At 40.8% G+C, this 22,808-nt stretch overlaps 1 long non-coding RNA gene across 4 annotated transcripts in view; it reads left to right on the top strand.

The window, feature by feature from the left end:
* Nucleotides 1-22,808, top strand: part of LOC125457476 (uncharacterized) — a 146,528-nt gene that overhangs the window by 116,572 nt on the left and 7,148 nt on the right. For 3 of the 4 annotated variants that reach the window (XR_009446661.1, XR_009446662.1, XR_009446660.1), the window contains 3 exons: nt 7,476-7,622; nt 8,474-8,597; nt 21,553-21,761. This is a non-coding gene — a long non-coding RNA (uncharacterized LOC125457476). The remainder of the gene's footprint in view (nt 1-7,475; nt 7,623-8,473; nt 8,598-21,552; nt 21,762-22,808) is intronic. The other variant, XR_007248637.1, reaches the window with a different exon arrangement.

Below are 22,808 nucleotides of genomic sequence, written 5' to 3' on the forward strand. Positions count from 1 at the left end.
GACTGCAGCGGTTCAAGAAGCAGCTCATCACCACTTTCTTAAAGGCAACTAGACCTGGACCACATCCAGACTTGGGTGACAAATAGCAAGTAACATTCACATCACACAAATGCCAGGCAATGACCATCTCCAATAAGTGATAACCTAAGCACATCCCCTCGACATTCAATGGTGTTACCATCACTGATTCCTCCACTATGAACATTCTGAGGTTACCATTGAGTAGAAACCCAACTGGCCTCATCACATAAACACAATAGTTACAACAAAGGTTAGGGACTAGAAATACTGTGGTGAGTAATTCACATCCTGACTTCCCAAAGCCTGTCCATCATACAATTCAGCTTATGTGGATGGGTGCAGCTCCAGTAAGAATTAAGAATCTTGAGAGCATCCAGCCTGCTTGATTGGCAACTTGCCCACAAATATCTGCTTTCTTGACCGCTGACACCCAGCAGCAGCATCTACTGTCTACAAGATGGCCTGCAGAAATTCACCAAAGATTGTCAGATAGCACTCTCCAAACCCATGACCACTTCCATCTAGAAGGACAAAGGCAGCATATACATAGGAGCACTTCCACTTGAGAGTTCCCCTCCCAGCTACTCACCATCCTGACTTGGAAATATATCCCAGTTCCTTGACTGTCTCCGAGCCAAGATGCTGGAATTCCCTCCTTAATGGCACTGTGGGTCAACCCATAGGAGGTGGACTGCAGTTCAAGAAGGCAGCTCACCACCACCTTCTCAAGGGCAACAAGCAAAGGGTAATAAGTACTAGCCCAGCCTGTGATGCCCACTTCCCAACAATGAATTTTAAAAATTAGGTGAATCAAGTAACCATCAGTTTGGTGGTCTAACTGCTAAGCTTCGAATGGCTGTCAATGTGGCATGGCAGCTTGAAAACCCCTTCCTACAACTTGCCCTCTGCACCACTTACCAGGCCTGTCACTTCCCAAATGATCTAATGGACCCAATAAGTCAGGAGAATTCAATCCCAGAATTCATGTTCTTTTATTAGATATTCAGTATCTGTCACTTTTTTTGTGCTTTTTTATTACATTACAATCTAATTTTATGTCATTGTTTGAAAGTCACGATAAGAATGCTGCATTCTTATCATTCTCAAGTGTTGTCTACATAAAATAGGATAAATTGCTGATCGTCCTATTTAACCTGTCAGTGTTTGTTTCAGTCAATGAATTACAGCCATTTGTTGGTAGACTGACTAATGTTTGTACAAAATAATGATTTTGGGCATATCGCAAATATGCGATTACAGCGTGTCAGTGAAACTGGGCCAATTCAATTTGATGGATTGGAACATTAATTCCAGTCAGAACACCGCTTCGAATTGATTGACAGTGGTGTTGTCCAATCAGTAAACACCTCTTATATTTGTTATAAATCAAGTAGAAATTTGAGGGCAGAACGTTTGGGTCATCTGGAATATACTGTCAGCGAGTGTGGTGGAGGCAGAAGGCTTTCATGAACATTGGAGATTTCTCTGAAGAGAAAATACTTGCAGGGCTATGGACAAAAGACAAGAAGGCAGCGCCACCGTTGCAGGAAGCTGGTAAAGACAGGACAGGCCAAATAGCCATTGTGTTGCAACCATTCTGTTATTCCATGTCTTTAGATGATGGCAGGTGCAGTGTCTGAAATAAAACTGACACAATTTAACTCAAGAGATAACAAAGTGTGGAGCTGGATGAACACAGCAGGCTAAGCAGCATCTTAGGAGAACAAAAGCTGACGTTTCGCGCCTAGACAACTCAAGGTTGACAAATAAGGAGGATTGGCATTTTTTAAAATAATCTTTTTCATGTTACCTAGATGTCTACAATGCTTTTATAAAAGAAAGAGTAGATCAGTGCACTGGAATTACAAGACCCAGCCCCCTACTGTATTCCCATAAGTCTGCAGTTAGCATGGCCAATCCACAAAAACCACTCATATTTGGACAGTGGGAGGAAACCAGATCCGCCTGTGAAAACCCATACAGACACAGGGACAATGTGCAAACTCCACACAGAAACCCAAGGCTGGAATTGAACCTGGCTCCCTGGCACTGTGAAAGCCACTAAGCCATTCTGCCACCTCATTGCCCTTGACTTGTTCTCCCTTGAGTTTAGCAGATTGATGGTGACTTAGTTACGGTGCTTAAAATGATAAAAGGATTTGACAGGGCTCAGATGGAGATAGTATTTTACTTGAGAGATAGTAGGAACTGCAGATGCTGGAGAATCTGACAATACAAGGTGAGAGCTGGATGAATATAGCAGGCCAAGCAGCATCAGAGGAGCAGGAAAGCTGACGGTTCGGGCCTCGACAGAAGGATCTAGGCCTGAAACGTCAGCTTTCCTGCTCCTCTGATGCTGCTTGGCGTGCTGTGTTCATCCAGCTCTACACCTTTTCATCTCTACTATTTGACTTAGCCATTCTAAAGCGATATTCCAAGTGTTGTGATTATGACAAGGTCAGCTAGGTGGACCACACAGAATATGAGCTCCCTGATTGGGGCTGTTAATCCGGTCCAATCAGGGAACCCTGGCTCATAGATGTAAACAGGAGTGTCAGAGGTTCTGTTCCCTCTGAGAGTTGGCTCTGAGGGAGTTGGATCAGTGTCAAGGATTCTCCACGTGTAAATAAAGGGTGTCTTACTGGTCTCTGTGGAGTTATTTCAATGGCAACAAGAGAAAAACATGCTCCTGAAGAAATTGCTGGCAACAGTCGTCTTTGAGTTGGGGTAGGCATTTCCGCCAGCATGCTGTTTTTTGGGAAGCTTGACTCATTCAATCCTGCCAATGCTAGTAGCTACCAATGCTGAGGGTGCTGCATGAACAAGATACTAAATTACTTTGAGCATCCGATATGTTCCAATGAATGTGGTAACAGTAGGACAAAGTCGATGGTTAGGTCAATGCAGAAGTGGATACTTCATTGTTGTAAAATTATGAGAATCCCTATTATCTTAATATCCAAAGCTTTAATAGGCCCTTTTTAATGAATTTGAAATGGTTTGTTTCAGTACATTAGGCTAGTGTTACATGAAAAAGTGAGATGGCCAAAAATTCTGTGAATAGGCTTGATATTGCAACTCACAAGGCACAGGATCTATTTGCGGTGTATTTAAATAAACTGAGGAAGGTGGACAGACAATTAAGCAGATAGAAATGAACCTATGTCTGTGAATACAAAAATTACCAGCAACTAACAATTTTCTCATTCAACATGTCATTTATCATAAATCGGAAATAAGTAGGCGGACTTAAAATTTAGACTGAAAGTGATTGAGAAAAACAATAAAACACAAATTCTTAGTACAGTATGGTAATATTTTTAGTTTGCACTGCAAATGGCTGTGAATCACTTTTAAGTGTTGCAAATTTGTGCAAGGGTTATCAAAATGCAAATATGGCCCTCTTGTGGTACAGTGGTAGAGTCCCTACCTCTGGAGAGGGAGGCCTGTGTTCAAGTCTTGGCTACTCCAGAGGTCTGCAATAATACCTCTGAACAGGTTGATTTAAAGGAAAAAATTAAACTTTTAAAAAATCTAAAAACAAGTTGGGGCCCTGTTGTGGCACAAAGATAGAGCCATAGCCCAGGAGGCCTGGGTTCAGGTCCCACTCGGTCCAGAAAACAAATGACACCACTAAACAGGTTGATTAGAGAAATGGGGTAAATTTACAAAACAAATCTAAATGCAAGCTCTTTCTTTCTGATGACATAGACAAAACAAAACTTTCTAAATGACAGGCCATTGTCCTGTGCTTCAATAAAGTTTGCAGCTAGGAATATGCATGATACAGCTATATACTGTATACTGCATGCGGTTAAATATCTGCAGTTTCAATTTCAAGCACTCTAATCTCTCGTGTAGTTTGTAGAAGAAAAAGAGAAGCTAATGTGTGACTAAAAACAGACATTTTGCAGCTGTGCTACAGATTGCCAATGATGTCATTTCACTAATAAGGTGCATGATCAAGAAGAGAGTGAACTCGCCTTTAAAGTTCTGAACCAACAAAAAGATCACATTGTCAGTGTCAGATTATATGCCAAGTTATGATTGTTAGTTTGGAATTCTACTTAAATCCAGAAGGTTTGTAGTTTATCGAGCAGAATATGGCAATATCCATTGACTCCAATGAAATAGAATATCAGGGGCTAGGTATAAAGCACAGCTGATCTGATCCAACCTGAACTGCTCACCTGTTTAAGACTAACTACTACATCATTTTTGTTACATTTGCTTTACAAAATTCTTGCACAATCTTAAAGCCTTCTGTTGCGTCAGTCCTCAGTCTTCTCTTTTCTACAGAAAATATTTCCAGCCTTTTCAGTCTTTCCTGAAAAAGTGTATCCTCTCAATCCTGATATCGTTCCAGTAAATTTCATATCACAACAGCTTATTTTGTTAATTTTCCCCTATAAAAGACATCGTATCACAAAAGTCAACCATTTTCTATGCATGTTTAGAGAAAATATGATGGGAAGTAAATGTCTATCCTAAACTTATGGTGTAAACAAACCAGTTGCATTTAGATGCTAAACATGAGAATAAGAGCTTTTTTATTTTACTGAGAGTCATGATTTGGTAAGTTATCCTTTTTTGTTTGTCCATAACCTCAACACTTAGTAGATTCTAACAGCCTCATATCAGAGCTTGAAGACAACAGATACATACTGATAGCATGATCATCTACTTTAGTGCTCAGGATCCCATCAGAACTCACCTGTGCTTCTTAGAGTGTCATGAGATCCTTTGAGCCCACCCAACAGAGCAAATGAGAGCTTTGTTTACATTTCTTCAAAAAGCCAACATGCTTGACAGTACAGCTCTCTTCAACGAGGCAGCAGAATGTCAGCCTGTGGTATTGAATATGTAACTGACTGATTTGGAGATAGGTATACCACCACAGCGAAAAGGCTGGTATTTATAAATAAAACTTTTCCTTCCCGCCTACAAAAATCTAACAATATCCCAGAGACAACACAGCATGGAGCTGAAGGGACACAGCAGGCCAGGCAGCATCCGAGGAGCAGGAAAGTTGACATTTTGGGTCAGGACCCTTCTTCAGAAATGAGGAGGAGAAAGGGAGCTGGAAACTAAATAGAGAGAGGAAAGTTGTGGCTGGGGAAGGTGGGTGGGATGGTGATAGGTGAGTGCAGGTTGGGATTGGTCAGTGAGGTGGGAGGGGGCATACAGGTGGGTGAGAAGATGACAGGTTGTATCAAGTCAAGGAAGTGGGGTTGAGAGGGAGGGTTAAACAAGGGATGAGGCCAGGTGTGCGGAGACTTTAAAGCTGGTGAATTCCATGTTTAGGCTATCGAGCTATAGGTTCCTGAGGCAGAATATGAGGCGTCATTCTAGTTTGTGAGTGGCTTATTTCTCAGTTCTCTTTCCCCTCGGCATTTCTGAAATATTTATTTCCCAGGACCTGTCCCGCTCCCCATTTTTGAAACACCATCCCACCTGCCTTCCAGATACCCACTGACACCCAGCCCCATCCCTCCACTATTTAATTCCCAGCGCCCGTCCCCTTCACCACTTCTGAAACACAACAGTCCATCTTCTCTCCCACCTGTCTGACCCACCCATCCCACTGACCAAACCCCACCACATCCTACCGGCACTGACCTATCACCATCCCACCTATCTTCCCCAGCTCCACCCCTCCTCTTTCGGCTGATTTTCCAGCTCCCTTCCCTCTCTCCATTTCTAAACTTGGATCTCGACCTGAAACATCAACCTTCCCGCTCCTCTGATGCTACCAGGTCTACAATGTTCCTCCAGCTCCATGCTCTGTTGTCTCTGACTCCAGCATCTTCAGTTCTTGCTATCTCTGACAATATCCCAGATCTTTCCAATGGGAAGTTGAGTAGATTGGAATTATGTGTCAGAACCATGTAGACATTCTGATTTAGCTGACTAGGGGAATTGCCTGGGGAGTTTAAATTTCCTTACAGCAATCTACCAGTGCCTAGAACTTGCCAAAAAAGCCTCCAGTTCTGAGTTACACACTGACTGATTTAAGCTTTATATTACCCATGAAAAGTTAGAGAATTAAACTTGCAAATTCCTGCATAACTATTAAACTGAATGACTCACAATTGATTCTGTCTCACAACTACCCATTCCTCAATCTTAGTGTGACACCGCTCATCCCCAAACTGTGACGTTGCAAAGTCAGGAGTCATAGAATAAGTTCCAAAAATTGGCAGATGAAATTAAATGGGATATTAGGAAAGCAGGATCCAGAGTAGGCCATTCTCCCTTGAGCCTGTTTTGCCATTCTAGATTATGGCTGATCATCTACCTCAAATCCACAGTCCTGTACAAACCCCACACCCCTTCATGTTATTAGTGTCTAGAAATCTATCAATCTCTGTTTTGAACTTACTTAATAACTGACCTTCTACAGTTCTTTTGGACAGAAAATTCCAAAGATTCACATTCCCCTTAGTGATGATATTCTTGCTTACTTCAGTCCCAAATGACTTGCATTCGATTCGGAGCTGGTGTTCCCTGGTTCTAGACTCCATAGCTGCAGGAAGTTCCTTTTCTGCATTTACTCTGTCTATACCTTTAATAATTGTGTGGTTTTCGGTGAGATTGCCTCTCATTCTTCTAAATTTCACAGAGTATGGGCTGAGTCTACTCAAACTGTCCTCATAGGGCAGACTCATCATCCCAGGAATCAGCCTGATGAACCTTCTCTATACTCTCTCAATGGCAAGTATATCTTTCTTCAGGCAATGGGACCAGAACTTCTACTTTGTGTAAGGACTCATTTCTTCTTGTGACAAAGCTTAGCTGCTGATTTCTGAAATGTTTGCTGCACCTGCATGCTAGCTTTCAATGACTTATGAACAGACATCCAGGTCCCATTAAACATCAATACAATCTAATCTCTCAACATGTTAAAAATACTCTGTATTTCCATTCCTTCTATTAAAGTAATTAACCATACAAGTATCTACAATATATTCCATATGCATGCTCTTGCACTTTCACTCAGCGTGTTTAAAACCCCTCGAAGCCCCTTTGCATTCTTCTCAAAGCTCACTTTCTCACAAAGCTCTGTGTCATCTGCAAATTTAGAAATATTCCAAATGCCCCCATATCCACAACATTGATATAGATTGTGAACAGCTGGGCCCCATGCACTAATCCTTATAATACCCCTCTGGTCACAGCCTGGCAACCTGAAAATGCTCCATTGTTTCATGCTGTCTGCTTTGTGCCTCTTACCTAATCCTCAATCTTTAATTCTGTTTAATAATTTACTGTATGGAACTTTACCAAAGGTTTCTGATAATCCAAATCCAGTACACACACTTGTTCCCCCTTATCAACTTTGCCATTAACATCTTCTTTACTGCTGTTATCTTAGATCTGCACAGACAAACATATTGCTCTGCTTAATGTTTTCAGTATCTTCACCAATTAATTATTTTTCTTTTCTTCTGCAGGCACTGGTGCCAACCAGAACTCCACACAGCAGTCTGAGCCCTGCTTACCACCACAACTTCCGAGGAGGAAGACTGTGATCCAACAGAAGATGCACTGGCAAGGTGTTGAGACCCGTACCCTTCAATAGCACAGAGTCTGTCAATGTAGTAAGTACCTTAGTAGACTCTGGGACACAATCTGGTGAGTAAATCACAGGTACGTGTCTGCAGCTGGTAGAAAAACAATGTCTGAAGCTTTGATTAGCCGGCATATACTCCATCTCTGATCCAGCTCTACACAACATCAACCACTTACGCCCCATTTTCTCATTGATACTTAAATGTTTCTAACAGCCATATGTTCATGCCTTACCTTAAATGCTGAATTGTTCCTGAAAAGTGGGTGCTGCTGCGTTATGCTCAGTTGGGTTGCATAAATCCAAGAACACACCCTGTCTTCTTCAATATATAGGCACCTTCTGCAATTGTAGTGGTTCCAAAGATATAGAAGGAGCCTTGTGAGGTACCAGCAGACACAATAAAAGCTGTGTACTCACCCCAACTGGAGGTAGGGAACCAAAATCCCAGCTGCTTGGTTTATACAGGTGAGTTTCTGAAGTGCTGAGTACTTCAGTTGGGCAGAAGTTAATTCCAGCAAGTAAAGTAGTACAGAAATGCAAATGTATATATGTAAGGCTTATAGTTAAATCATCTTGCTATCTAAGGAGGATAACTTGACTATGTACATTTATCTCAACGATAAGAATGTGGTTTTTGGACTCCCACCCAATTAGCCCCTCAGATTCACCATTCCTCTCACCCCCTGAGGGAGTAGAAAATCATGTTCATGATAATTTTCTCCGTTACAGCTTACAACTGAATACACATGATAGTATATAAATAAGTTACATTTATAATTCATAGACATGTGCATTTATAAATCACTGGCCTTAAATACATCATTAGTATAAATAACAGTTTTTATCTTTGTTTCATTTTGGGCACCTGCAAATTGGCAGCTACGTGATTGAAGAATCAATAAGACAGACCTTCCGTTAAAGTGGCAAATGTTCCAACATTCTGTTGACTCCCCCAAAGCATGGAAGGATGACAGACAATTTATCTTTTTCTACAGATTCATGGGTAAGGCAGTTAAATGGTTGAAGGCATTGCTGCTCTTGATATACAAGAAGTATTCTTTCTCTTATGCAGCAGTTTTTGTGTGACATTGATAACTTCAGGATTTGAAACACTCAAGTGGTTTTTTTCTGCTTATAAGCTATTCCAATAGCTAGGCAACATCTTTAACAATGTTGGAGCTGTTACGTTGTTCTGTCCTTCTTTAGGGCCTGATAAAGAATCCTGGGATATGAGCATTCACTTCCATTTCACGTAAACATTCTGGAGGGTGGAACTCGAGAAAGTTCTGTAAAACTGCTTACTTCCCCATGGTTGTGGAAATGCAATTTTTATTTGACATAAGTTATTGACATTTAGATGTACGTAAATATTTTAAACAACTAAAATGACTAAATGATCTTTTGATACAGTTTCACTTTTTAGCCAGTTGAGATGCCAGGTATAGATTCATCATTGCTATATATTGTCAGATGTATATCGTTACCATTAGATCACTGTATACTAGGAAAGCTGCTTTCAGAAACAAACTGCAAGAAGTTCTTGGGCTAAATATTCTGCATAGGGCTGTAACCTTCTGTATGTACTTTTTAAACTTTTAAAAAAAGTAGACTAGGTAGCCCATGGCATCTTATTAGTTAACTAACATTATTAACGTAATATTATTTGATGGCAATGCTGCAAAACAAACATCAAAAACTGAAGATTCGAGATTAGGAACTAAAATATTCAATTAATGCTAATTAAAATATTTGCAGTGGTATTGGTAACATGGCAAGAATATTCAATTTTGAGCGCTTTCTGTGTTTGCATCCATAATTTGTGTATGTGTAACCATACCTGTTGAAAGCTACTTCAAACATTTTTAAATAGCAAGTGGATGTCACTGGTCAGGCCAGTATTTATCACCTATCCCTAATGACCTATAAGCGTCAACTACATTGCTGTAAGTCTGGAGTCATGTGTATGCCAGACTGGGTAAGAACTAGGTAAAGGACTTTAGTGGGCCGGATGGATTTTTCCCAGCAATGATTTCAGGGTCATCACTTGACTCGACTCCTAATTCCAAATATTTATCAAATTCAAATTCACTCACATGGCAGGATTTGAACCTGAGTCCCCTGAACATAGTTTATTATAAATATTAACATTATTAATATTAATCTGTGGATTAATAGTCTAGCAATCATACCACCAGGCCATGACTTCCCCGTTGAAGTTTCTGTCCCTGCATTCTGACTGTCTTGATTGTCTGTAGTTGTCGATATGCATCAAACTTATCAAAATGAGGAAATTTGACACAGATGATGCATAGAGTCATCCACACGTAGGACAAAATTTTAATTACTAAGGGCTCATGGTTCTAGTGTAGGCAGTGGGCATTGCGTCAAGGATTGGATCAGGGATCAGATGTAACCTTGCCATTAATTGCTTTAATCTTGGTGGATTTGCAGATGAATGGGGAACCCTCATGGAATGGTTGGGAGAGATATATTTGAGATCTCAATGAATGGATGATCCTCCAATTTTCTTTATCATTGAATGCTTTTTTTTAACAAAGTTGTGTGATAGCATATGAAGGGTGGATTCGTTGCAGTTCGACTGTTATGAATCATTTTTCCTTCACTATTGCCTGAACTATATTTCACGGTATATTTCCATGTCTGGCTTCATTTTTGTTTTCAAGCCAGACAAGCTTTCATCCCAATATGTGAAACTGCCAGGAATATGTAAATCAATAGGATTTTTCTAAGCTTCAATAACTTCTTATAGCAATATTAATTTCAGTTCCACCTACTTCTTCCTCTGATGGTTGCATGAACTTAGTTCAACTAGGTTAGGTTGCCACAGCAGCTATCTTAAATCACTGTTTTTCCTTTTTATTTGAACCATTTTAGTTCATTGAAAAAGCACAGGTATTAAGATCAGATGAAGTAAGTTGAGATTTGAGAGTCTATTTTTAACACTACCAATACAGGAAGTAAAAGCTCCAACACGGATTCAACAGACAGTGGATTAGCTCTCTGAACTTGTCTGAGAATCACTTAGGAATCTTATGCTCTGACAGCACAGCATGTTTGACCTTCACAGTCTCCTGGATCAATACCTCCTTCTCTGTAGATCTGGTGGGTGTTGACAATCACATTGGCTGACATTAGAGGCCCTCACCCTTAACAGTTATCTGTTTCAAATGTAGTTCTGTTGGGGAATAAGACAATGAATTATTAGCATTAGAAATGGTTTTAATAAAGGCGGTCAACATTCATTGAAGGACGCAGTGATCCATACATTTGAGTTGACAAAGATGAGTGTGATGTTGTCTGTTCAGACAGCAATGTGAGGAGGTACCTGAAGGGTGAGTATTGAGTAAAGAGATACTGTATGTTGACCTGAGGAGGGCTATGTAGGAGAATGCTGGGAAAGGCAGAGGGTGGAATGTATTTGAATGTAGGCCGAGGGGCTACACACCTGTTGCTCCCAACTTAACCTCTTCTACTTGCAAGCTTGGTTTGATAGGTCAACCTTTTCCTCCCACCCTTCTGAAAGATCACTTCATTTCAGGCTCTCACACTCTGCCACTGGAGCACCTTGAGGAAGGAAGGAAGGAACCTGAGTCCTGGTGATTGAGAGGAAAGTGGTGGGGAAGAGCAGCTTTTCCAGGTCCTCTTTCTGAAACCTTAAGAATTCATGAACAGTTCAACTATTCTGGCTGTGGCTAGGATGTCTTTAAATAGAAATATTCCTTTTCTTTATTCACTTATGGGACATGGGTGACCAGCGTTTATTGACCCTGATCACCCTGGTTGCCCTTGAAAAAGTGGTGGCGAGCTGCCTTCTTGAAACATTGCAGTTCATGTACTGGAGGTAGACTCACAATGCCATTAGCGAGGGAATTCCAGGATTTTAGTTGAGACTGAAAGCTCAGATTTTGTGCTCCTGAGATGCTGCTTAGCCTGCTGTGTTCATCCAGCTTCACACTTTATTAGCTCAGATTTCTAACTTGTTATTGACTTCCCCACTGCATGCGGGACTGTTAGGATACAAGCTCCACCCATGCAGTTACTCCCTGCTTTTCACCCCTTTGCTAAAAATGTGTTTGGGTAGTCAGAGCATGTCGCCACACTTGTCCCTTAATTGTGGAACAAGTAACAATTTACAAGAAAGGGATTGACTTACTGCTGGATTTCTTCTGACATTGTCAATTTGATATGATGATGTCAAGTTAGACTGAAATACTGTAAATATACAATCATGCACCCTGCATTGTACCCTGTGTTGAAGTTGAAAAAAATATTAAATAGTTCTGTTTAGTTTTTCTGTAGAATAAGTGATCAATCTGCAACACTATACTGGAGTTATTTGTATCTGCTGAGATGTTTAAGATGCAAATTGTTAATTTTAAGGCAAAGTGCAGTTTTTTTTTGTTTTAAAGCTGCTGTGATGATAGGTTAAAATTTTAGTGGGTTTAACTTTGTTGCCATTTTACTGTAGATGTAAATAATATGTTGTTTATTACACTGTCTCAGCAACTGACCAATTCACATTCAGCATTTTGAGACAACTACTATTTGGCTATCAACATCTGTATTTTAGAAAAGAGCAGAAACCAACATTGGGCGAGAGTTTCCACTTCGGTCACAGTCAATGATCCCAATGCAAATTATGCCTCAAATTACATCCATTTTAAAAGACGTTTTTCCCCTTAGCTTCTGCTCAAATTCATTTGCATATTACTGAATACAAATCTGCCATTAACTAGTGTAATCAGACACTGTTTTAAAATGCAATTCTTCTTAATTAATTTTTAAAATATTCTTTGTAATTCAATAATTAAAACTGGAAACTTGGCAAAGTGTAATTATTACAGTTGAAGATGGGATTTATTCAAAAAAACATTTTAACTATAATACTAACTTGCTATCTGTGAGTAACCAGGAGTAGAATGTTGTATGGGCCTGAACAACATGGGTTATGGCAAGATTTGTGGCAGAATCATGCAATAAATCTACTGAGGTTTATGTTAACTTTAGGAGTAACTTGCTGCATCTTTTATGCATTTGCTGAATGATATGGTGAGTTTCTCATTAGGCACTGGCAAGTTGCCAATTAAGGGCTTTGTAGCCTGTTTAATACCTTATTAATGCTATAACTCACTTTATTGACATTCAGCTTTCAATGTTACCAAACATGCTGAACAAACTAGTCGCTGAAAACTCTCAACACAGAAGTCAGTGTGACTTCAGTTTTTCTCTGGCTGTGATGAGCCTCCATGTTGCTTAACATCAAGCAGCATCTGAGGGCACAGTCCATAGGTACCAGCTGCACACCCTCCTCATCCAAGGACATTGGTATCAACATTCGCTAACCCCTTGTAATCCTCATGACACTTCTTTAATCTACATCCAGGCTACATCCCAGGGCTGCTCTCTTATTCTCTTAGCGTCCACTCATTGAGCACCCATCTGCATGTTCACGGCGTCCATGTCATGCCTTGCTGTGACGTTCCAGAGCCTAAGGCAAACAGTACTGCCGTGTTAGCCTGCTCTTTTCTGCAGACACACAAAGTGTTTGTCATACTCACCAGTGATTTGTCTGGGGAGGAGAAGCACCATGTTGTATGGTACATCGAGATGACAGCATGGGCCAGCTGCCTGCACAACAAACACATTGCAACTATGTAATCAGGGCGGCACGGTAACTCAGCAGTGAGCACTGCAGCCTCACAGCACCAGGGACCTGGGTTCGATTCCAGCCTCGGGTAACTGTCTGTGTGGAGTTTGCACATTCTCCCCGTGTCTGCGTGGGTTTCCTCTGGGCGCTTCAGTTTCCTCCCACAGTCCAAAGATGTGCAGGCTAGATGGATTGGCCATGCTAAATTGCCCGTAGTGTTCAGGGGTGTGTGGCTCTGGGTGGGATGCTCTACGGGGCGGTGTGGACTTGTTGGGTGGAACAGGGCCTATTTCCACACTCTAGGGAATCTATCTATCTAGTGGCCATGTCGTAAGATGAATGGGTGCTAGTCAGGCCTGTTAGGGTTGGTGGAATCGCTGCAATTTGGGGGTTTCCAATACCTTCGGATACCGGTACAAAATGCACACAGTCAAGGGCTTGGCCAAGATCAACTATCTACTTGGATTGGTCACTGTTAGAGGGTATTTTCAACTGCCGTCCACAGAGTGAGCAACAGTTAGCCCTTTAGGGCAATTACAAAAAGTCAGGAAAACATATATTGTCAACTGGGGAGCTGCAATGACAGCAGGTCAGGGGTCTGGTTAGTCATGCCTAGCGGCTGTTCATCAAAGTTGGTCAGAGGCCTGAGTGGTTACAGTGCTGGGAGTCCGTCTCTGAGGAGTCTATCTGTTGATCGTTCAGGGGATGCAAGTGGTGTGTAGGACCAGTTCTTAAGAAGGGTCACTAGACTCGAAATGTCAACTGTGCTTTCTCTCCATAGATATTGCCTGACCTGCTGAGTTGTTCCAGCAATTTCTGTTATCATTACAAGGATTTTGCCTGGATTGTAGTGTATTAGCTGCAAGGTAAGGTTGGACAAACTTGAATTGTTTTTGCTAGCGACTGAGGCTGAGGAGGCGACCTGCTTGAAGGATATGAAATGATGAGATATATGGATATGGTGGATAGTTGGAGTCTTCTTGCCAGGATGGAAATGCTAGGGGACATAAGTTTAAGGTAGGAGAGGGAAAGTTCAAAGGTGATGTGCGAAGAAAGTTTTTTACACAGAATGTGGCAGGTATCTGGAATGTACTGCCAGGAGGGTTGGGAGAAGCAACTATGATAGCAATGTTTAAGACGCACTTGGACAGATACGTAAACAGGTAGGAAATGGAAGGATACAGACTATGTGCAGGCAGATTGGGTTAATTAAGAATGCTATCGTGACTGGCACAGACATGGTGGGTGAAGGGCCTGCCCTGTGTGATATACTGTTCTACGTTCTGTTGAGCCTTAATGAGAAAATGCACCTGTCTTAACATCAAGATGTAAATTATTGCATGAGAGCTTATAAGCACAAGTTACATTGACCCATTTGGCATAATTACAAAGATTCTGAGGAACCTGAGATGACATACTTGTCTCGAACAGGTCCTTATGCTAGATTCCTTCTTCTCCACCCAAAGACTGTATGACATTATCAGGTTAGGAGAGACTTAATGCAGCTTCAGCTTCAACATTAACTCGTTTAGTACCATTGCCTTATGCAACTTATATTAAAAAATGTTTATATTTATGTGTAAAGCATTGCTGGATAGGAATTTGTGCAGCTTGTATTTTAAATGAATGATCAAGCACTTTCTCCACTAATCCTCCCTATACACTCCACCCCAGTAAAACTTTAAGTGCAATTATTAGAAAAAGAGAAATTTGGCCTAAGCGCAATTGCATGTGCAAACATTAGAGGGAGCTTGTCATTTGGTAAGATTGTGACTGTGAAATAGTCGATCAGCAACCCACTGTTGAAATTCAGGAGAGGTTGCGGTTTGTAAAATTTATTTGCATATTCAAAAGAATCGATTCTATGCAAGCAGTACTGCTAAATGTTTTTATGTGTTAGTTTCTGGGCCTAGATTTTGTGATAGCAATGGTGATCCAACTCTGTTGATATTGTCACACCATGGAAACTGACAGCACCTTCTGGAGTCCAGACACAAGTGGAAAGACAGAAATCTAGAAGTTGATGTCAGTCATTCCAGGCTTTTCCAGAGGGTGTGTGCTCGTGAGGCTGTGATATCAGTATGAAACTGATGTATTGACAAGAACTCCACACTTCATTTGTCACTCTCACTGCAGAGGCCTGCCAAAACAAAACTTTTCTGAATGAGATGTAACTGTATTTTAATGTTGTGTTAAATTCATCTTTACTGATAAAGGTACTGGCACTGCAAAAGCATTTTATAATTATGGAATGTTAATTTTCTCCATTACAATAAATATTTTAGCTTCTGATTTTTTTGCAAGCTCTGGCAGTCATGTTCCAAGTGACACATATTAAATCCATTTAACTTTCTGGTTTGAGATCAGCAGATGCTGGAGAATCCAAGATAACAAAGTGTGGAGCTGGATGAACACAGCAGGCCAAGCAGCATCTTAGGAGCACAAATGCTGCTTGGCCTGCTGTGTTCACCCAGCTACACACTTTGTTATCTAACTTTCTGGTTTGCTGGATTGATTGTATGTCTGTTTACTGTTATTACTATTATCGCTACTGCTGCATGCCACCAGATCCCATCTACTTGGGAAGGAGAAATCTCTTAAGGAGAGATCGCTTAATCTACTTGGGTAGCTCTCCAGCAGTGAGCACCAGTGCCTCACCAATCACCACAAAATCTAACTCATTATCGCAGACCACTCTGTCATACAATGACATCACAGCTAATTTGATAATCTTCAGCTCCGCTCTCCTGCCTTTTTCCCATAACACTTTATTCCCTTACTCCTTAAAAATCTGTCACATATTCGATTATACCTGATAATGTAGCCTGTACATGTCTTTGCTGTAAAGAATCCTACAAAGTCACTGTGCTCTGGGAGAAGAAATTCCTCCTCATCTCTGGTTTAAGTGGATGATCTGTTATTCTGAGATTATGCAGTCTGGTCCTAGGCTGTTGCACAAGGGGAAACAACCTGTCCACATCTATCATGTTCAGCCCCCTAAGAGGCTCATATGTTTCAATAAGATGAGCTCTAATTCTTCTAAACACCAAAGTATACAAGCCTAACCTGCTTAATACCCCAACATAAAACAATCTTTCCATACCCAGGACAAACCTAATGAACCTTCCGTGAATTGCCTCCATTGTCAATATATTTTTCTTTATATAAAGTGCCCAAGACTGTTGACAGTAACCCCACTGTTGTTTGACCAGTGCTTTGTACAGTTTAAGCAAGACTTCCCTATTTTTGTACTCCATTCCTTTTGAAATAAAGGCCAACATCCCATTTGCCTTCCTTATTAACTGCTGAACCCGTATGCTAGCTTTTGGAGATAATGGGAACTGTAGATGCTGGAAAGTCCGAGATAACAAAATGTGGAGCTGGATGAACACAGCAGGCCAAGCAGCATCTTAGGAGCACAAAAGCTGATGTTTCGGGTCTAGACCCTTCTAGGACCGAAACGTCAGCTTTTGTGCTCCTAAGATGCTACTTGGCCTGCTGTGTTCATCCAGCTCCACACTTTGCTAGCTTTTTGAGATTTATGCATGAGGACTCCAAAATCCTTCTGTGATGTACCTTTCTACTCTCTTCCTCTGTTTAAATAATAATCAGCTCCTCTCCCAAAGTGCCCAATCTCCCATTTTCTGACATTATATTCCATCTGCCAGTTTACCCACTTGCTTAACCTGTCTTTATCCCTCTTTAGACTCTTCGTGTCATGCTCACCATTTGTCTTCCCATCTATTTTTGTGTCATCCACATATTTGGCTAGAGAAGATTCACTTTCGTCATTCAAGACAATCGTATATATTATAAATATTGTAACCCCATCACTGATCCCTGTGGCATCCCTGGAAATGCCCCCTTATTATAACAGTCTGTCTTTTACTAGATAACCATGCTACCTTCAACACCATGTGCTCCTTCTTTTTAAATAACCTAATGTGTGGTACCTTATCAAATGCCTTCTGAAAAATCCAAGTGTATTACATTGAATGATTCCCCTTTATCCAGTCTTCCTGTTACATTCTTAAAGAGTATATTTATCAGGCATGATTTCTCCTTTGTGAAGCTATATTGACTCTGCATGATCATATTACCTATTTCTGAATGCACCACAACTGCATCCGTTATAATAGACTCTAACATTTTCCTGATAACAGATGATAACCTAACTTGTCTGTAGTTGCCTGTTTCTTTGCCTTCCTCCCTTTTCCTATAAATTTATTACTTTGGAAGTTTTCAAATCTTTTGGGATTTTTCTAGAATCTAAGGTTGCTTGGAGGATTACAATCGGTGCATTCAATATTTCTGCAGCGACTTCCTAAATATCCTAGAATCCCAGCAGATCCAGGGGACCTTGAACTCCATTAGTTTCCCTAGCACTTCTTCTCTAGTGGTAGCTATTTTATGCATTTCCTCTCCTGCTATTGTCCCTTGATTATTTAGAAATTTTGGAATGCTTTTACAGTCTTCTACTGTGAAGAGTGATGCAAAGGATTTTTTCAATTTCACTGCCATTTCCTGATTTCCCATTATATTTTCCCAGCCTCGTTCTCTTGGGGACCTATGTTAGCTTTGGTCTGCCTTTTTTGTATATTTAAAGATACTCTTGCCATTTCATCTCAATAGTACTTGCAACTTTACTGTTAAAATAATCTTCTGCCCCTTTACTGATTTTTCAGTTGCCTTTTGTTGGTTTTTAAAAGTGCTTGAATAGTCTGACTTAGCACCAATCTTTGTCAACCATTTTTTTCTTTTGATTTGATGCTAGCCTTAACTTACCTGGTTAACCATAGTTGATTTATCCCATTACAAAAATCTTTTTTCGCACTAGGAAATATCCTTACGGTGAGGCGTTAACTATTTTTTCAATGTTTGCCATTACTCCTCAAATGACTTTACTGATAAACTCCTTTCCTACTCCACATCAGCTAGCGCTGTCCTTATTACATTTTAATTAACCTTGTTTAAACTAAGTACAATTTCCTCACTCTCAAACTGAATGCTAAATTCAGCTTTATTATTTCCTGGGAGATCTTTTACTTTGCTATCATTTATTAAATCTGCCTCAATGTATATCACCAGATCCATAATAGCCTGATTCACGGCTGGATTCATAATATATTAGTCTAGGAAACGCTTCCAATCACACTTTATGAATTCTTCCTTATGACTACCTCTGCCAATCTGATTATTCCAATATACACGAAGATTATGTCACCCACAATTAATGTGCTTACTCACCATAGAGCCATACAGCCATACAGCATGGAATCAGACCCTTCGGTCCAAATAGTCTACACGAAACATAATCCCAAACTAAATCTTTTCCACCTGCCTGTTCCTGACCCATATATTAGATGTTGTAGCTCTGCCGCATCCATTACTTCCTCAGGAAGTTTATTTTGCACACTATCACTTGATTTATTCTCAGTCCTACTGAAAAGCTATTGTTAGGGGCCTATAGACTATTCCTACCAATGTCTTATTTCTTTTTCTATTTCTTACCTCCCCTCATAGGGAATCATTATATTCTGATCCAAGATCATTGCTTGCTGTCATACTTACTCCATCCCATACCAACAAAGCTACCCACCAACCTTTCCTTCGTACCTGTCCTTTTGAAAAGTTGCATACTCCTGAACATTCAGTTCCCAGCTTTGATCTCCATGTAACAATGTCTCTGTACAGTCAGATCTATTTACTTATATTTGTGTTGTAAATGCATTTATTTTATTTCAAGTACTGTATACATTCAAGTAAACAGCCATTAATTTTGCTTTTCTGCCATTTTTCTCATTTTGACCCTATTTATTGCTGCTTTCCTATGTTTGTACACTCCGTCCCTTCCAGCCACCCTCTGGTATCATTATCCAAATACTTGCCCTGCACTGCTGTCATGTCCTTTTGCTTTATAAGTCTACATTTCCCCTCCGCCAGTCTACCACCTCCCGTGCCCCAACACACCATTAAACCTCTAAATAGTTTATATCACGCTCTGAAGTCTTCGTTATTGCATTTGCCAAGACATTGGTCCCAGCACAATTCAAGTGAAGCCCATTCCATCAAAACAGTTCCCTTCTACCCCAGCACTGGAATCAGGGTCCCACAAACTGAAACCCATTCCACTCACACAAATCTTTGAGACACAGAGTTAACCCCTTGATTTTATTTTCCCTATGCCAATTACCCCGTGGTTTAGGCCATAATCCAGGGACTATTACTTTGAAAGTTCTGCTTTTCAATTTAGTTCCCAATCGTTCAAACATTTTCAGCAGAACCTTAATTCTGGTCCTATCAATGTCATTTATACCAATGGGGATGACAGTAACTGGCTCACTCCTCTCCCACTCGGATTTTTTCCAGCATGGGGAAGATGTCCTTGACCCTGGCACCAGGCAGGCAACACGGCCTTCAGGACTCACACTCACGGCTACAGAGAACAGTACCTATCCCCTGAATTATACTGTCACCTAAAACATCTACATTCCTATTCATCCTGTCAGTTGAATGCTTCATTGTATCAAGATACAGTGGTCAGTTTGCTCGTCCTCCGTGCACTTTCCAGTCTCGTCATCTAAAACTTACAAGAACTGTTGGACAGTTGCATGGACTGAGTTCCTCAATTGTATCACATGGGTCCCCATAGCTGCCTCACTTACAGTCATGCCCTCCTACCACTGATCACTGGCCAACTTTGAATTACTTAGACTGAGGGATTTGACCACCATTGGAGCAAAGTGTCCAGGTAATGTTCCTATTGCCTGATATGGCACAATGTCAGCAGCTTGGATTCCAGCTCCTCAACTCAGGACCATAGTTCCTTAAGCTGCAAAAACTCACTGCAGATGTGTTAACTCTGGATCACCTTGATGTCTAGCAGCTTCCATATGTTGGAGTAGCAATCCTGCCATCACTATCATACTTGACTTCACTGATAAATTAATGACTCTAGATTCCATGCTCTTTACATTTTACTGTAATATTTTGTTTATTTTTTTTTAAATCACCAGCACCAACCTTTTTTTTAAAACAGCTATTTTTAAGAAAAGAGAAGAAAAAGAAGACCGGAAATGTAAGCACAAGCTGAAAACTTCACTTTTACTTTAAAGACTAAAAATATTCACCACCCTTACTCACCAGTCAGCTTCCGAAACCTGCACTTCTAACACCCTGTTATGGTTTGTGACGTTACTGTTCCACTGGTGCCACTGCAGATTAGCCTTTTAATCCACACCTTTTATCCTCTACCCACTTACCTCTCACTGTGAACTACCTACTTTTTACAGTAGATGTGAATTAAAGCCTGTTTGTCACCCTTTGTGCTGAATTTCCACTTTGAACCATATTTCCAAGAATATCATCATTTGGCCTTTGTCTCACCTTTCTGAAGTCTCGTGCATACTGATCATGCTCTTTACTGATGAGATAAATCTCCATTTAAAACTTATGAAGCTTTCTTGAATTCTGCCAGAGGTGGAGTTCCACCAAATGGACTTGTAAAAACTTACATGTTTGTGTCATGGCACAGGAGAGCAAGTCCTCACATTGAAACACATTGTGCATTGCTGAGAATGCAGATGAGTCATTTGTGGATTTCACAAGTTAGTTCTGAGTAAATCTGGATGACTCTTGGTTGGGATCGTGGAAAAAAAATCACAGAATATTGTAATAGATACTCCCCCACAGGAGATTCAATGGCTGGCTTAAAGTTCACAATGTTACTAATTTTATATCTGAATAGGCTCAATGGAACAAGTAACTGTTCCTTGTGGCATGTATTATGTTTTATGTAATTGTATCTTCAGAGTTTGCCAGGGTAGGGGGAATATTAAGCACTTAGGGGTGCTGGGACCTCAGCTGAAACAAATTGCTGAGTGGCGCTATTTCCATTTTAATACAGAAAAATAAAATCTGAAATTGACATTGTGCCTGTGCTACCACAAAGCCATTAATTTGTTACTTTGTTTATTCACTCATGGGATGTGGGCATCGCTGGCTGGCCAGCATTTCTTGCCCATCCCCAGTTTCCTTTGAGATGGCGGTGGTTAGCTGCCCTCTCAAACTGCTGCAGTCCATCTGCTATGGGTTGACCGATAGGATGGGAATTCCAAGATTGACGGTGAAGGTACGGCGATACATTTCCAAGTCAGGATGGTGAGTGGCTTGGAGGGGAACTTGTAGTTGATGCTCTTTTCAGGTATCTGCTGCTCTTGTTTTTCTTGATTGTGGGTTTGGAAAGTGCTGCCTGAGGATCTTTGGTGAATTTATGCATTGCATCCTGTAGATAGTACACACTGCTACTACTGAGCATCAATTATGGAGGGAGTGGATGCCTGTGAATGTAGTGCCAATCAAGAGAGCTGCTTTATTCTGGATGACATCAAGATACTTGAGGATTATTGGAACTTCACCAATCCAGGCAAGTGGAGAGTATTCCATCACACTCCTGACTTGTGCCTAGCTGATGGTGGACGAACTCTGGGGAGTCAGGAGGTGAGTTATTCATTATAGCATTCATAGCCTCTGACCTGCTCTCATGGTGAATCCTGTTGAGCCTCTGGTCAATGATAACCCCCAGGATGTTGACAATGGGGGATTCAGTGTTGGCAACGCCATTGAAAGTTAAGGAGTGGTGGTTAGATTGTCTCTTATTGGATATAGTCATTGTCTGGAATTTATGGGGCACAAATGTTATTTGGACCTAAAGTGACTCAGAATAGACCATGGAAGTCAGTTATAGGAACAGAATAAGTTTCAATACAAGGATCTAAAATGAGTGGTAAGATCTCAAAGACTGAGGAAGAAACGGAAGTAAATTGAGTTCTTTATGTTCCCACTCTGTCAGCATCGACGGTATTTCAGACCTACCATTCTCCTACATTCCCTAGGTCTCTCATTGCCTTCTGAGCTCCTGGAAGAGGCAGGCAAAGCTCAAGCATCCATGCCTTAAATGAGGAGCATAATCGGCTAAATAATGACCATTTGAGAGCCAATCCCAACTTCAATTTTGAGGCCAGTAGGAGAGTTTCCTGGAGAGTGGGCTGCTGGGTAGATGGTTCAATTCGGACCTCAATGGCAGAGGATGGGGTTGTCAGTTATTGGCCATTTTTCATGATTCATTATCTACCTAAAGTCTGGATGCATGAGGTGTTCCTTTGCATTTTGCACATCATGCCTCACCATTGGCACTTCCCTATTCTCCTCTATGGTGAGACCCCAGACTTCCCTGTATCCTGATATTCCAGCATTTCTGCTCTGAAAATTGTTTTAGTCCTAGTGGTGGATACTGCTGCCAATGGTCCTTCTGGGGCTACTGGCCACTCAGATTAACTGGCAGCCTTTTGTGGAGTGAGGGCTGGATGTTTAGTTGCTAACAACCAATGATTCTAGGGGAAAAAAAATCAGCAGGGATGTGAAATTTTGCAGTAAAATGAGGTTAAAGGAGAAAGACAGAATAATAAATGTGGATACCCAGACACAACACACCTAACAATTTACATTTTATTATTGAAAAGTTACTCTGTTGTTCAAGTTTTAAAA

The sequence above is a fragment of the Stegostoma tigrinum genome, chromosome 14 (assembly GCF_030684315.1).
Source record: "Stegostoma tigrinum isolate sSteTig4 chromosome 14, sSteTig4.hap1, whole genome shotgun sequence".
Classification (NCBI taxonomy): Eukaryota; Metazoa; Chordata; class Chondrichthyes; order Orectolobiformes; family Stegostomatidae; genus Stegostoma; species Stegostoma tigrinum.